This window comes from Chiloscyllium plagiosum, unplaced genomic scaffold, assembly GCF_037043375.1.
Source record: "Chiloscyllium plagiosum isolate Xiang-an unplaced genomic scaffold, Cpla_swu_hap1 HiC_scaffold_2, whole genome shotgun sequence".
Classification (NCBI taxonomy): domain Eukaryota; kingdom Metazoa; phylum Chordata; class Chondrichthyes; order Orectolobiformes; family Hemiscylliidae; genus Chiloscyllium; species Chiloscyllium plagiosum.
The window spans coordinates 108,721,677-108,738,670 of NW_028270140.1; the positions used below are offsets into that span (position 1 = coordinate 108,721,677).

Below are 16,994 nucleotides of genomic sequence, written 5' to 3' on the forward strand. Positions count from 1 at the left end.
GCACATGGAACTGCTTAAGGTAATCAGGCAGAGACAACATGGTTTTGAGAAAGGAAAATTATGTTAACTACCCTATTGGAATTTTTAGGGAGGTAACAAGTAGATAAAGTTGAACCAATTGAAGTACGATGTTTAGAATTCTAGTTTGCTTTTGGTAAGGTCGGTCATCCACATTTATTGTGGGAATTAAAATAAAGGTATAGAGGTAACACATTGTCATGGATAGAAGTTGGCTAGTTAATAGGAAAACAAGAGTAGGCATAAGTGGGACAAGTTCTAATCAGCAAGGTATAGCAAGTGGTGTGCCACAGGAATTCATGTTGGGGCCTCAATCTTTTACAATTTATATAAATCACTGTGATAATAACGCAAAGATAAACTGGAAGGTAAGGTAGAAAGTGGGCCTAATGATATGTCAGAGGGACGTAGTCAGGTTAAGTGAATGTGTCGACAGTGTGTTGCTGGGAAAACACAGCAGGAAAACACAACACACCAGATGAAGGGCTTATGCCCGAAAAGTCGATTCTCCTGCTCCTCGGATGTTGCCTGACCTGCTGTGCTTTTCCAGCAACACACTCTCGATTCTGATCTCCAGCATCCGCAGTCCTCACTTTCTCAAGGTTAAGTGAATGAGCAAAGATCTGGAAAATGGAGGACAATGTGGAAAAATGTAAAGTTGGGTTTTTGGATGGAAGAATAAAAAGGAAGTATATTATCTAAATGGTGACAGGTTACAGAGCTTTGAGATGAAGAGAGATCTGGACTCCCTATTGTAAAGCATGTGTGCAGCAAATAATAGGGAAAGCTGATAGAGAGGTCTCATTTGTTGCAAATAGAATTAAGTACAGAAGTAGCGACATAATGTTTTAATCAAAGTCTTTGGTGAGACAGCTTCCAGAGTTCTGTGTATGGTATTGGTTCCTATTTTAAAGAAGGATATAAATTCATTAGAAGCAATTCGGAAAAGGATTGACAGAATATTACCTGGAATGGTGAATTGTCTTAAGAGGGAAGTTTGAACAGATTATAATTGCTTCTGCTAGAGTTTAGAAGAGAAAGAGATGACTTTAAAAGAGTTTTTGTGGTGCAGTGATAGTGTCCCTGTTTCTGGACAAGAAGGCTCAGGTGGGTAATAGTATTTCTGAACAAGTTAATAAAAAAACTACCTGAGAGATGCCTTATTGAAACATACAAGATCCTTAGGGGCAGATGCTGAAAGATTGTTTTCATTTGTGTGAGAATCTAGAATGAGGAATCACTGTTTCGAAAGAAGGCGTCAGCCATTTAAGACAGAATAAGGACACCTTTTGTGCACAGAGGGTCATGAGTCTTTAGAATTCACTTCCTAAAAAGATGGTGGAAGCACTTTTAATGCAAAAGTAGATGGATTCGTTTTATGCTAAGGGAGCGAAAGGTTATTGAGGATAGGCAGGAACATGGAGTAATCATGGACTGAGAGTCATAGAGTCATATAGCACAGAAACAAGTCCTTTGGTCCAACTCTTCTGCTTGACCAAACAACCCAATCTGACCTAGTCCAATTTGCCAGCATTTGGCCAATATCCTTTTCCTATTCATGTAACCATCCAGGTGCCTTTTAAATGTTTCACTTCCTCTGGAAGCTCGTTCCATAAATGCACTACACTCTGCATGAAAAAAAGTACTCCTCAGGGACTTTTTAAATCTTTCCCCTCTCATTTTAAACATACACCCTCAAGTTTTAGACTCCGCTATAAGCTCCTTATGGTCACTCCTCAGTATCTGACATTACAGGGAAAAGAAGTTCCAGCCTATTTTCCCTATAGTTCATACCCTTCAATCCCAGCAACATCTTTGTAAACCTTTTCTGCACCCTCTCAAGTTTAACAACATCCTTCCTCTAGAGAGGCATTAAAAATTGTATGCAATATTCCAAAAGTGGCCTCACCAATGTCCTGTACAGCCACAATATGACATCCCAACTGTTATACTCCAATGAAGGCAAGTGTATCAAATACCTTCTTCCACCACCCTGACTCCACTTTCAAGGTAATATGGATCTGCATCCCCACCCACACCCACACCCAACCAGGTCTATTTGGTCGACATCACTCCCTCGTACTCTGCCATTAACTGTATAAGTCCTGCCTTGGTTTGCTTTGCCAAAATACAACACCCCATATTTTTCTAAATTAAACTCCAACTGCATTGGCCCATCTGATTAAGGTCCTGTTGTACTCTGATATAATCTTCTTCACTCTCCACCACACCACCTAATTTGCTGTCATCTGCAAACCTACTAACTAACCTCCTATATTCACATCCAAATCATTTATATAAATGATAAAAAGCTGTGGGCTATTGAATGGTGAAGCCAGTTTGATGGGCTGACTGATTTAGTCCTGCTCCTAGTTCATTTGTCCATATGATGGTACCAAATGACTAATACTTTATTCCAAATTTATTTCATGAGTTAAATTTAAAATTCAAAAGTAGTGATGGAATTTGCCAATACCTCTCAGGGACTAGTCCAAGTGTTGGCCAAGTAAAATTAGTATTATGCTATTGTTCTCATCATCATTGTATTTCAACATTGTTTAACTGGTTTAAATACATTGATTTACTTATCTCGGTCAACACCCAGTCAATAAGTGCTGGAATCTTTTCACAATGCATCCTGCATCATCATCAGTTCGTCATCCGTTTGCAATGTGTTTTTACTGTCAGTTCACTACCCTACAGCTTATCTGTAAATGATCAGATGTTTTGCTACCTCCACAATTCTCGTTGTTTATTCAACTATTTTTAAGTGTCACATAAAACAGAAATGTGTTGAGTTGCAGGTTGGAGGATTGTTATTTATTATTGAAGACAATGTCTACATGGCAATGAAATAGACAGCAACAATTTCTAGAGTGGAATTGTTCACTAATAGTATCTAGTCACCATAATCCTTACAGTAAACTGATAAAGATCAGTTTTTCTTTTTTATGATAAAGATAAGAGAATTTGAGCACATATATTTTAAAAGTACATATATACCTGAAGAATGTTTTAAAATGATTAGTGCCATCGCTAACCCAGATGACATCATTATTATAAAGATGGAGTGGGTATATCATTGGTCTCTTGGGGCCTTTCTCCACATAGATACGAGAAGCTGCACACAACCTGTCACATCATTATTATTAGCTGTCAGTCTACCAACAATCCACAGAACACAGATTTTGCAGGTATATAAACCTTTATAAACCTTAACTTTCAAGCAGCAATAATTAGAGTTATCACAGTGCGGAGAAGTCATGCCATGTTTCTCATTCATTCTTGCTTTCAAAGTATGGATGCTGCTTCAGTTAGATATCTGCACACATATCCTATGTCTCCCAACACACAATCTACGTACAGTGGAAAGTGGTAAACATTTTACATGTTTGTAGTGTACAGAAAATTTGTTTAAATGCATGGAGATTATAAATCCTTTTGTAAATGTACATTCCTGCAAATAACTTCGGAATAGTCTACACAAGAAATGTACTCATTGTTTAAACTTTTTTAATGTAAGCAAGGAACACTTTGTACAATACACTTTGAGTTCAAAGATATAGCTTAAAGCCAGATCTCATTGACAATGAAATGAAAATAATAAGAAGACAAAAGATAAAGTGAAAACAGATATTAAAACTTTTACATATTAGAAGAAAACAATAAGGTGTAGTAAGATATTTATTTGCTCCTTTGACTTTAGATTTCTGACATATGAAAAGCATATCTAATCACCCAGCAGATCTAGTCTTCCCTCTTCAAGTGTGATTTTAGGACTGACTGACAAATATCAATCAATGTAGATATTTGCAGCTGGCTGTTCATACACTTCACAAATAAACAACCTTCTTATACAACAATACACCAAACAATGCCATTGAGAATAATTCTTTGGTGATATCTTGTTGAATAAAAATGTTAATGGTAACATAATCAGGACCGATGAGCAACTGTGTCAGTGAGCTAAAGCTAGGTTCTGAAAAGAGATGCATGTTACGAAAGGTTTTCATCTTATAGTCACCAGGACATATGCTACAATTTTAAATGTCAAACAGTCACCATAATTTATACTGCTCGAGTTTGTGATTGTTTGAAATTTAACATGCTTGTGCATGTCCTGATGAGCATAAGTTGTAAATCTTGAACAATATGTCTCTCTATTCAGTAATAATCAAGTTTTGCACTAACAACCTACTGAAGACATATTTGCAGTAACATAGATATCTTGTAACATTCATGTGAAATCTGTGTATGAAGCTGTATATTGTCACAAAATTTTGAAATTCAGCTTTGGTATTTATAGTTTTTCTTCAGGATAGGAATGCATTCCAGAATTCCATAGCTGATGTTAACTATGTGCTAAAGCTTTAACTTTCATGTAATCCTGCTGAAAGAACTCTCTCTGAATATAATTGACTGTCAACATCATTTGTAATTTAAATTGTATGTACAATCATTATTGTTTATTAGTCTATAAATACAAATACAAAAATGCACGCACATAAACACATGTGGACAAAGAAATGAACTCCAGTACTATTTACATGCAATTAATGTTGTCATTTTACTCTACATTTTATGGTTTATATATTAATTGTACAAATTTCCAAAACAATTCATTGTTAACTTATAGTATCAAAAAGGCATTTATGAGATATTATTGGACCTTTGAAAAAAGAACAGAGGTATTAAGTGCAATATTTGTGGACAAATACTTAATGCATCCATTGGATTATTGACTTTTAATTCAAGTTGTAAATTATGTTGGATTTTCACTTTGAGTGGATTATGGGTGCACAGTTAAAGGCGGAATTGGAATCAATGGTGAGAATCCCTATCCAGTGTGATGGCTGAGTTTCATTTTGAATGATGAAAACATCTCACACACATGGGCACTTTTCCATTTGCAGAATCTGGCGGTCGAAGATATGACCCAAGTTGGAAACAGGAAATTAAAATGTAAGAGGAGGCAATCGTGAAGAGTGGTAGTGCATGAAAGAGGAAATGATGAATTGAAAGGTTTGCCAAGGACATGAATCGTAGAATCAGAGAAGTGCTACAGTGCAGAATGAGGCCCTTCAGCTCATCATGACTATACTGACTCTTCAAATGACCATCACTATATCCTGGTTTTCCCCCATACCCTTACATAGCATTGTTTTTACCAGTACCCTCTCAAATGAGCCTTCCTCCACCACACTACCATGCAGTGGATCCTAAACCTGAACTACTTGCTGAGTGAACACATTTTTTTCTCACATTTCCCTTGATTCTTTTGCAAATCACTTTAAATCTATGCTGTCTTGTTCTTGTTCTTTTTACAGCCAACCTCAAAGTCTATCAAATTTCCAATCAGCCTTCTTCACTCCAAGAAGAACAGTTCTTATCCCTTGAATCATTCTTGTAAATCGCTCCTGCAATCTGTCCAGTGCATTCAAATCCTTCCTATAATTTGGTGCCACAACTGTGCACAATGCTTGATTTGAGATCCATCAAGTATCTCATACAAGTTTAATATCACTGCCTTGCTTTATTACTCTATGTCCTTATTAATGAAGCTGAGCATACTGTATAATTTAATTTTTCTGTCATCATTGTCTTGCTACCTTCAATGACCTGTGTGCATATACTTCCAGCTCACTTTGCTCCTGCTTGCTTTTTAGGATTATACCCCTTATTTCATATTGTCTTTCAATGTTCTTCTGACCAAAATATATCACCTTCCATTTATCTGCATTGAGACTCACCTGCCACCTATCTGTCTACTTCATCAACTCAGCTCTGTCATTATGAAATTCTACACTGTCTTCCTCACATTTTAAAGTTCTTCCAAGACATCACCCCAAACAATTTTAATAGCCATCAAAACATTCTCAAAATATTTACATTCTGCTATTTTGTGAGCAACTTGAAACAGTTACACACCATCTAGCACCATTGGCAGAGCATGTAAAAGGACATCTGGCATGTGGGAAGCTTTCAAAAATGAGATAACGAGACATCAGAGACAGTATGTTCCTGTTAGTTTGAAGCGCAAGGCTGGAGAGTGCAGAGAACACTGGATGACTAGAGATATTGAGGTTCTTGTCAAGAAAAAGAAGGAGGTATATGTCAGGTATAGACAGCTGGGATCAGGTGAATTCCTGGAGGAGTAAAGTGGAGTATAATTAAGTGGGAAATCAAGAGGGAAAAAGGGGGACTGCTTTGGCATATGATGATAAGGAGAATCCTAAGAGATTCTGTAAGTATATTAAGGACAAAGAAGTAACTAGGGAGCGGGAATAGAGTCCCATAAAAAAAAAACAATGAAGCTGTCTATGTATGGAACCACAGGTTATATTAGCTGCATTTACTGTGGAGAAAGGCATGGGAGTTAGAAAAATTGGGGTAATGAATAGTTATGTCTTGAAAGAAGTCTACATTACAGAAGAGGATGCGCTGGAGTCTTAAAATGTGTAAAGGTTGATAAATCTCCAGGATCTGATCAGGTGTATCCCCAATATTGTGGTAAGCTATGTAAGAGATTGTGGAACCCCATGCATAGATATTTCTATCATCGACAGCCATAGGTGAAGTAGCTGAAGACTGGAGGGTGGCTAATTGTTTACGAAAGGCTGCAAGGAAAAGCAAGAGAACTACAGACCAGTGAGCCCAACATCAGTCGTTGCTAAGTTGTTGGAGGGGATTCTGAGAGACAGGATTTATATGCATTTGGAAAGGCAAGGACTGATTTGGGATAGTCAGCACAGCTTTGTGCATGTCAAATCATGTCTCACAAATTTGATTGAGATCTTTGAGGAGTTTACCAAGAAGATAACTGAAGGCAGAGCAATAGACATCATCTACATGGACTTTAGCAAGGTCTTCAACAAGATCCTAATTGGTAGACTGGTTAGTAAGGTTAGATCACATGGAATTCAGGGAGAGATAGTCAATTGGATACAAAATTGGCTTGACGGTAGAAGATAGATGGTAGAGGTTTGTTATTCAGACTGGAGGTCTGTTCCAGTGGTGTGCCAAAAGAATTGGTTCTGGGTCCACCATTGTTTGTCATTTATATAAATGATTTGGATAAGAATAAAGAAGGTATGGTTAGTGGGTTTGTGGATCACACCAAAATTAGTGTTATAGTGGACAGTGAAGGAAGTTTCTAAGAGTATATTGGGATCTTGATCTGGTGGACCAGTGAGGCAAGGAATTTCAGATGGAGTTTAATTTAGATTAATGTGAGGTTATGCATTTTGGTCTGGCAAACCAGGGCAGGACTTATATAGTTAATGGTAGGGAACTATGCAGGTGCTTAATTCCATGAAAGTGGAGTCATAGGTAGACAGAATAATGGCGAAGGCATTTGGCACACTTGCCTTCATTGGTCATAACATTGAGTATAGGAGTTAGGATGTCATGTTGTGGCCGTGCAGGACATTGTTGAGGCCACTTTTGGAACACTGCACACAATTCTTGTCACCCTCCTATGAAAAGGATGTTATTAAACTTGAGAGGGTACAGAAAATATTTACAAGGATGTTGCCAGACTGGAGGGTTTGAGTTAAGGAGAGAGCTTGAATAGGCTGGAGTTTTTTTCTCTGGATCAGAGACTGAGGAATGAGGGGCATGGATAAGGTGAATAGCCAAGGTCTTTTATCCAGGGTAGAGAAGTCCAAAACTAGAGGGCGTAGGTTTTAGGTGAGAGGTAAGAGGTTTATAAAGGACCTGAGGGGTAACTTCTTCATTCGAAATGAGCGACCAGAGGAAGTGGCGAAGGTGGGTACAATTGCTACATTTAAAAGGCATCCAGATGGGTATATGAATAAGAAGGGTTTAGAGGGATATAGGCCAAGTGCTGGCAAATGGGACAAGGTCAGTTTGAGATTTCTGGTTGGCGTGGATAAGCTGGACTGAAGTTTCCATGCTGTATGACTCTATGACTCTATGTGTAGGTACACAGACATTCCACTGGTCCCTCAAAATTGTGTTGAGGTCCTAGTTCTAGGTTCAAGTTCTATAACTGTGCAGCTCTTCACCTGAAATATACAGGTATTCTGGGAACTCATTTTCACCATGATTTGGATATCAAGATTGCATATAAAGGGACCATTAATTATCAACATGTAATGGGAACAATTTTCTTTTCAGAAGAATATCTAATGAAATGGAACAAAGATCAGTAAATTGATTTGATCTGCAATCTGCCATGGTTTAATGAATGAAAGAAAGAAAGAACGCATTTAACCCCTTGAGCAACTGTATTCATACAGAATCAGAACAAATTAGTCAGACCTTGAATTTTGACTCATTTCTTTTGATTCTTGCATGAGAAGTGGGTGTCATTAGTTCAGCCACCTCTTGTTGCCCATCCCCAGTTTCCTCGAACTGATTGACTCTCTAGGTCATTTAAGAAGTCAGTTAAGAATCAACACATTGCAGTGGATCTGGAGTCTCATGTCGACCAAACCAGGTAAGAACAGTAGACTTCCTTCCCTAAAGGACATTAGTGAAACAAATGGTTACATGGGATGCAATAGTTACACAGGCGGCAATAGATAAGGTTTAATTCTAGATTTTATTGAATTTAAATAAACAATTTGCCATGGTGAGATTTGAACCCATTTCCTCATGTTATTGGCTTAGACCTCTAGATTACCAACCCAATGGTTTTGACTATGACAGCACCTCTATTATAGAGAAAAACAAACAGTAGAGAATCATTCAAGAATGTTTTCAATCCATCAATTAATATCAGCAATAGTAATTTTTGGCATATTTTCTACAATTGTAACAAATATTAAAATAAAACGCAATTTGTTTTTGAGTTATCATAATCAATCATTCTTTAGGTCTTTTATTCACTAGAAGTATAGCTGAATCTGCTCTCTCGTGACAATATACTTCTTAATCCAGCTCCACACTGAAGTATATACATAAGGAGTGTAAAATCCTCAAATTTAGGCAAATAAGTAAAACAAAAAATAATATTGATATTTACTTGAGCAGCATGTAAAAAGATAGTTTTCACCTTCCAGTATTGTGAATCCCCATGTAATTTGAATATTTGTATATTTAATACTTAGAGCTCTGTTTCTGAAATTCAGCGACTAATCCCAAAATTCTGAAGAGCAGTATACATTTTTCCCTATGTCCAACTTTTTTTTTATCTTCCTGAACGTTATATTCATGTAAGTATGAATGTAAAAGGAAATAATACGCAAACAGTTAGGCTGCTTCTGCACTTTTCTCTACCTTTTCTTACTTGCACATCAAGGCTTTAGAATCATACATTAATATCTATTACCTTCTGCTTGCTTTCATATTATTTTCCTAGCATTACGTTTTGGCCTTTTGAATTTGTTGATATATTTGGATGCAAACATAGACATTATTCAATTCTGACGGATATACAACTCGAAACAAAGACTTTTCAGGGATACAATCAATCTGTTGTGCAAATTTTGGTTACATTTCTAGAAATTTATGTTGGTAATTTTGCAACATGAACAAATAGTCTCCTTTATAATTGCATTAAAAAAGACTCAATTGTTTAAAAGTGATGGGTTAATGAGTGCACTAAAGTAATGGAGAAACATTTATTAGAATTCCATATTCCATGTATGATTGTTCTTTCATTTTGTCCACTCTGTTATCTTTTATCCTCTCCCTTTGTGTCTCTTATTCTTTACACCTCAATTCCTAACAGCAATGAATTGATAATTACAGGATACACATTTTCAGACCATTATGAAAATGAAAGATAACGTTAGCAAAAACATTTTTAGATAAAGAATTGATATGAATATCCTACAAAATCAGTGTTAAAAGGAAATTCATAATCCAAAAGGGAAGTGTTTAAATATTTAAAAAATAAACCTTTGGAGACTTTTAGGGAAGTGGGGATAGAATTAAATGGACAGCTCTTTCAGGGAACAGTACAGAGATAGAGGGTTGATTAGTGTTGGAGATGTTCTAAATTGATTAAAAATGATAATTCCTGCATTAATTTCTTTTTCTCTTTTTAGAAGTAGAACACAGGAGGGAGAAAAGGACCTTAACCTAGTCTCTGCTCATGAACAATAGGTCTCGGAAATAATATAAACAATTGTCCTAAGCACTTATGAGAATAAGCAAAGCTTCTAACAGTGTCAAGCACTGAAAAGATTATAAACTACAGCTTCAGTTAAATATTCAAACTATGTATTATGTAAGCACAGTCTAAGGTTATTTTAAGAATGGAACAAGGTCACCTTTAATTCCAGATCATTCTTATAGGTCTGGAGCAATGCAGCTGTGCAAAAGGCAGGAGGCTTCCCTCGAAGGCAGGAGTGGTCACTCTGACACAAGTAGGTATTCTGGGAAGTAATTGGAGCCTGGGAACCAGTTTCTATTATTTGCATGCCATTTAATATAAATGGTACACCAAATCAGTCATCGTAATAAAGCTTGTTATTATAAAAACTACTTATGCGTGAATAATAAGTGGAGTTATTGTCACCGGACGAACAACTCTTTGTTGCGATGGTAACCACAAAGAAATCTGTAAGCAAATAATCTCCTTCTGTGCTGTAAAATTCTATGATTTGAAATTTCAATAGTTATTCTTTCTTGTTACATAATCCATGAAAAAAGCTGACATTTCTACAGTGATATTTGTATGTAGAAATATGTCTCAAAGTGGTTTACAAAGAAAAGAAAAAAGCAGTACTTGAGCAGGAGGAATATAAAGAAAGTGGAAAGGGTATGGGGGTGGCTAAGAGAAAGGTTTTCAAAATTTGAAAGCAGAAGGAATTCCAAAAAGCATTGGTTGAAAGAGCTGTCACTATGCTAGAAGAGAAAGAGCATTGAACAAGGAGCAATATTATCAAAAAGAGTGAAGAATGTGGTTTTCATAAATTAAGATAGAACATACAAGCAGCCGATACAGACCAGAGAATCAGGCTAAAGGTCAATTTATTAATTTGGAACCATACATCTGGCTATTGAACGCTTGTGTGACTTTTGGTAGCCATTTTACTTTGCTCATTTTACTTCGACAAAGGGTTAGTTAGACTCGAAATGTCAGCTCTTTTCTCTCCTTACAGATGCTGCTAGACCTGCTGAGATTTTCCAGCATTTTCTCTTTTGCACATTTTACTGTTTGGTACAAAAGGATCATGAAATTTAAAGTGTCAAAATAAAATTACATGACTAATCAAAAAGACATTTCAGATTGTGACATTGACTAATATCCTGCATGTGAGTGTGAAGGTGACTATTGCTTTAATCTCACTTGTTGGAGAAATAATTTAATAAGATGAGAAACAATCTCCAAAATTACTTCTAAGCTGACTTATGTGTTTCTACAAACTCCCAGTCACCCATTTCCACAAAAATTAACAAAAAACCAAGCAGGAACCTTTGCAATTAATGGATTCTTAGAAAAGGCATGGACATGGGAGATATGTTTAAACTTTAACTCAACGAGCACATCAAGGTTCTTTGTTTTCTGATCACAGTTTAGCAAAATTAGATTTATATTTGGAACCTAAAAACAACTCTGATTTTGCTGACATTAAACATGGGGAAATGTTGACAGTTGGAGGCAATTCACGTTACTCACACACCCATTTATCAACCCTAAAAGAATATTCACATCTGCATTCACAAGTGAAGTCTTCCATTTTACAAAGATGCAATGGGTATATAGCGCTAAGATTGCAGTATGGATATATATGTAATAATTACCCTATTTGTACATTTTTCACAACCTAAATATTCTGAAAGAAATTTCTACAAGCAGAATGTAATGGCAGATAACTGCTCAATGATATAGATTACATTACAGTGTGGAAATAGGCCCTTCGGCCCAACAAGTCCACACCAACCCGCAGAAGCGCAACCCACCCAATACCCCTACATCTACCCCTTACCTAACACTATGGGCAATTTAGCATGGCCAATTCACCTGACCTGCACATTTTTGGACTGTGGGAGGAAACCAGAGCACCTGGAGGAAACCCACGCAGACACCGGAGAACGTGCAAACTCCACACAGTCAGTCGCCTGAGGCGGGAATTGAACCCTGAGGGGCGTTGTGAGGCAGCAGTGCTAACCACTGTGCCACCGTGCCGCCCACGGTGTAATAAAATCCGAGTTTATGACCAATGCATCTGTGCTCCTTTCCATTAATCCCAATCTTTCTTTTGTTCCAGATGAAAATGGTAATCTTGATATAATACCTAGTGTCTCTGAACTTGTATATGAATATGTCACATATCCCTGGTCAGAATCCAGCACTGAATAACCAGGCCCTTTCGGGAAAAATGCTACAGGCTGGCGACACAAATCTTCTAATTCGAGTCAGCACTTTTAAAAAAAAAATCCTTTTAAGTAATTTTACAACGGCTTTCAAATAGGTGTAACTGATGTCCACATTTTAAAGGAATGATACATTTGTCATTTTAAGGCTAGTATGACTTCCAGCAGGAGCAAAGTAAAATTAACTTCTGAAAATTTAAACTTGCAATGCTTTTATGAATAAAGATAATTGGATTTTAACATAAGAAATATCCAGTGTTCAGTTAGCAGTTGGTCTTGGGAGTAGGAGAGCAAGAAGACAGTAACTCTGTTGCTTTGTTTTTGTTTGTACAGGTTAGATTAGATTACATTACAGTGTGGAAACAGGCCCTTTGGCCCAACAAGTCCACACCGACCCGCCGAAGCGCAACCCACCCATACCCCTACATTTACCCCTTACCTAACACTACGGGCAATTTAGCATGGCCAATTCACCTGACCTGCACATTTTTTGGACTGTGGGAGGAAACCGGAGCACCTGGAGGAAACCCACGCAGATACAGGGAGAAAGTGCAAACTCCACACAGTCAGTCGCCTGAGGCAGGAATTGAACCCGGGTCTCTGGCACTGTGAGGCAGCAGTGCTAACCACTGTGCTACCATGCCGTTAGAGTATAAAACAATTACACAAAGCATCAAAGTGAAATTCCTGGTATTTGATACTTTTTGAATAGCAAGAAAATAATACAACATGGATAAATGTGCCAACCTGCCCAGTATTGAATGTTCATGAAACACATATGAGGAAATAACAATTTGACAACTTTATATTTACACCCCACATGTGACCTGGATGTTAAGATGATGATGACAATGACAATTAGGTACATTTTAAGTAAACTTAAGTAAACTGAATCCAGAAGTTTTCTAAAGAATACAACAAGACGTGGAATGAAAATCAATACGTTGACCCCTTAACATTGTTCTTTATACAGGCTCTGTACAGGTTAATGTGTTATGCAGTCTACTGAACCAAATGCATTGTCTAAAGCAAATGTCTGCATAAATTATTTTCCTACTGCCTTAAAGTATCAGGTTAACTGTTACAATCCCTGCGGAGAATTACAAACCAAAGAAAAAGCCGAATTGACCAAATGACCCCAAAAAGGAAACTAATAGATGTTATTCTACAATCTCATAGATTGGCTGCATAGTCTACATATTTGAACCTACTTTCTCCAAAAAGTCCTTCAAAACTCTAAATGCCCTCAGGTAGAATGCCTACTCATTTTCTTCAGCAGGTTAGTCACCAATCTTCATTCAATGTCAACTCTAAACCAACTTGCATTCCATAGGATAGCCTTCAGCAAAATGGCACATTTCTACAGAACCTCCTCAGCTCTGTTCATGACATGCTTGATGATGTGAGCACCCAGAACATCTTTATCCAAATTAACTGTAATACTTCTGTGCACTACATGACTAGTTCTGGTCAATCAGTTCCTTTAAACAAATGGAAAACAGAACAGCAACCTTATTTTATTTTCCTCCACTCCATGGTCCAACTTTAGTGCTCACATTTTTTGAAGTAGGCCACAATATCTTCTCCTTTCAGCAGAACCTGGTCACATGGCTAGTTTTCATATTGACTGACAACAGGTGGGTTTGTTTTCAATTGCTTATTCTTTTTTTCACTCTGCTGACATATTTGACAGGGCTGTTCACATTCCCTTGCCCACCACACTCATGGAGCTGTTTATTTTTCCTTGGAATACTAACTGCATATTTTCCCAGTTGAAGTTAGCTGCCAAGCCCGACCAAATTCAACACACCGACCTTGCATTCCACTTTACCATCACATCCTTCAGGCTGCAAATTTGTTTCCCCAAAGCTGAGTAACATGGTATCGTCAGTATTGAAGAGTTTGCATATGTTCTCATTGGAGGAATTGGAAACCACTAGATAGGTGCTTTGAAGAGAAACAAAAACATGATGACCAGATATGTTTATAGTCTATTTGCACATTCTTTCACCTGATCATTTATAACATCAAATATAACAGTGAAAATGCAAACCAAGGTTAAAATATACTATTTGGAATAATGTAACAAAGGTCAACATTTCAATGAGAGATTAGTATTCAGCAAAAGTGCATGTTTCACAAGCACCACTAAAGTCTAGTGGGAAAAATGTAAAATATCAAAAGCTACATAGTAACCATCATGCTCTCTTTATGGCTCAAGACAGATTGCTCTGTTGGCAGAACAATGTGTTCTTTCAAGCTATAGTAGGAAAAGGGCATAGAATTTGTCAGAAACATTTTTGGCAATGAATGTAACTACTTCTTTGAGTAAGCACTAGATAAATTTCATTTTAATGTTTCTATTAGATCAAACCTCCAAAATTAGTCATCATGCTTTTGCAACAGTTTATTGCAAGGTTAGATTTGTGACCACCATAAAGCAAGCTGGAAAATTTAATTTCCTCCTCCAAATCAAAATTAAGTATTACTGCTGGTGCAATATTTTGGTATCACACTTTTTTTCTGACCATATGGCTGACTTCTCCATAATATATCTATAAACTAGCGCTACCGATCACTTGAGGTCTATTGTATGCTTTGAAGTTGTGTCTCCAAAGTCTTAAGAGCAATGAATTGGAGCTGTGGAAGATTGCTTTAGCTAAGATCGGGAATAATAATATTAAGTAGACAATTTATTTGTGAGATTATGGCAACTGATAAGTAAAACATTCTAAAGGAAGGCAACAAGCTAAGAATGAAGAATTCCATTGCATTGTTCTCTATTAGATATGTCCAAAATACTGAGGTAGTTAATTGGTCACAATGATGACAATTGTTTATAAGTGGTGGACAAGCCCCTCAAAGGTCATAGTCTCTATTATATATGTTATATCAGAACCAATGAACCTAAAATAATATTGTTTCTCTGTTAGGTTTGGATAAGATCAACATTCAAAGATTTATAAACTTTAGTTCAACTATGTTATCTTAACTCTTCATTAATGGATACCTGAAGCAAATTGAAGAACAAGACTTGCATTTATAAGGAAATGTTCACACCCTGAAGATATTCCAAACCACTTTGCAACTAGGAAATAATTTTTAACATGTAATCAAATGCAACATCAGACATAATCAACATCTTTATAGCAACTTCCGATAAACAACCCTGAAATAAATAAATAGACTATTTTGGAAATGTTAATTGAAGGACATATATAGCCAGAACACAAGAAGAACCTCTCTCTTCTTCTTCCAAAAACTTTACTCTTTACATAAAGGCAAAATGAACATTTGTTTATTGCCTCATCTGAAAGGCAAAATTTCTAAGTATTAACCTAAATTATCTGTTTAAGTTTTCTGGATCAAGTTTTTGAACCCACCACCTTCTGACTCCAAAATCTAACAGCATTTGCATTAGGTCAAAATCAATGATGTTCTAATCATACAGATTGCAAAGTGCAGATATATTATAAAATCAGAACGGGGAGTTCAATCTAAACAACTCATTATTTTTGAAGCTTATAACCTGAGGCATTAGTGCTTCAGTGACAATTTACCTCGGATGTTGGTTTTGTCGCAATCTGAATGACAACATCTCCCTCCAAAACAATGACATATCAGGATCGCATAATGCTGCTGGAGTAATAATCTATTCTGACTTTAAAATAAAAAAAGGCAGTAATATGAAAATTATAGAGTGTCTGAGACCAAGTGACGCACATTTTCTAGAGGCCTTAGCATGAGCAGCCATATTCCTGTGATTTATTTAATTATGATTTTGCACTCCTGCCAATTTCTCATTCCAATCCATCCTACTCATCTCCATCCTCATCCCATTCAAAGCAGTACTCCACTAATTGATATTCCTTACTCTGGATTGATGCTTGTCTTTCTCCACCATCATCCTTAACCTTATGATACAATGATCACTGTCTCCTAAATGATCCACCTCGATCCACTTGGCACATCTCATTTCCATGAACCAGGTCCAACAGTGGCATTTTCTCCTGTCAGGCTGAACACATACTAATGTAGGAAATTTCTGCACCCAATCCAGCAAACCTTGCCTCTTGCTGTTCCTTCCACTACATATCTCTGTCTATATTTAGATAACAAACGTCCACTACTATAATTAAATGCTTAACACTAATTTGAGACCCCCAGTGAAAAACTGGATTGGCCTGAGACAACCAAAGCCAGTACCACCTAAACTTAATAAAGCCAGGTCTACATGCAACTTAACATGTATTTGCTTTCATTGGCAAATCAGGTAAGTCTGTAAAACATGTGCACATGATGAAAATCAGCAGGAACAGATCAATATTATCACAATATAGAATGAAAATTCCCAGCAGAAGAGCAGGTCACTGAGGATTTAGACACAAGCCAAATGACTGTTAAGTCTTGAGAAATTTATTTCAGTACACAAAAATGGATTTCTGACCAGGAGCTAAAACAGCAACAGAGTGGAACTAGGAAGAAAAGTATTTATTGGAGTATGTTATCAAAAGCTCAGCAGATAACAGCAGTATGTGGAGGTTGGGGACTCAGGGGTAGAACAGGTTACTTTAAAACTTAGAGCAAATGTGTAGCAGAGCCATGCAGAATCGGCTATCCTCATGGATTCTCTTGGCATCTCCAGGAATTAAAGACTAATTTCTAGGTCACTACTGGAAGCAACT

The 16,994-nt window shown here is 36.9% G+C and overlaps 1 long non-coding RNA gene across 9 annotated transcripts in view; it reads left to right on the forward strand.

Moving 5' to 3' along the window:
- LOC148151959 (uncharacterized) overlaps positions 1-16,994 on the forward strand; it is a 450,140-nt gene that overhangs the window by 264,429 nt on the left and 168,717 nt on the right. For 7 of the 9 annotated variants that reach the window (XR_015761148.1, XR_015761089.1, XR_015761105.1 and 4 more), the window contains one exon: positions 10,285-10,355. The exons of the other annotated variants lie outside the window; for them this stretch is intronic. This is a non-coding gene — a long non-coding RNA (uncharacterized LOC148151959). The remainder of the gene's footprint in view (positions 1-10,284; positions 10,356-16,994) is intronic. 9 annotated transcript variants of the gene reach the window in all.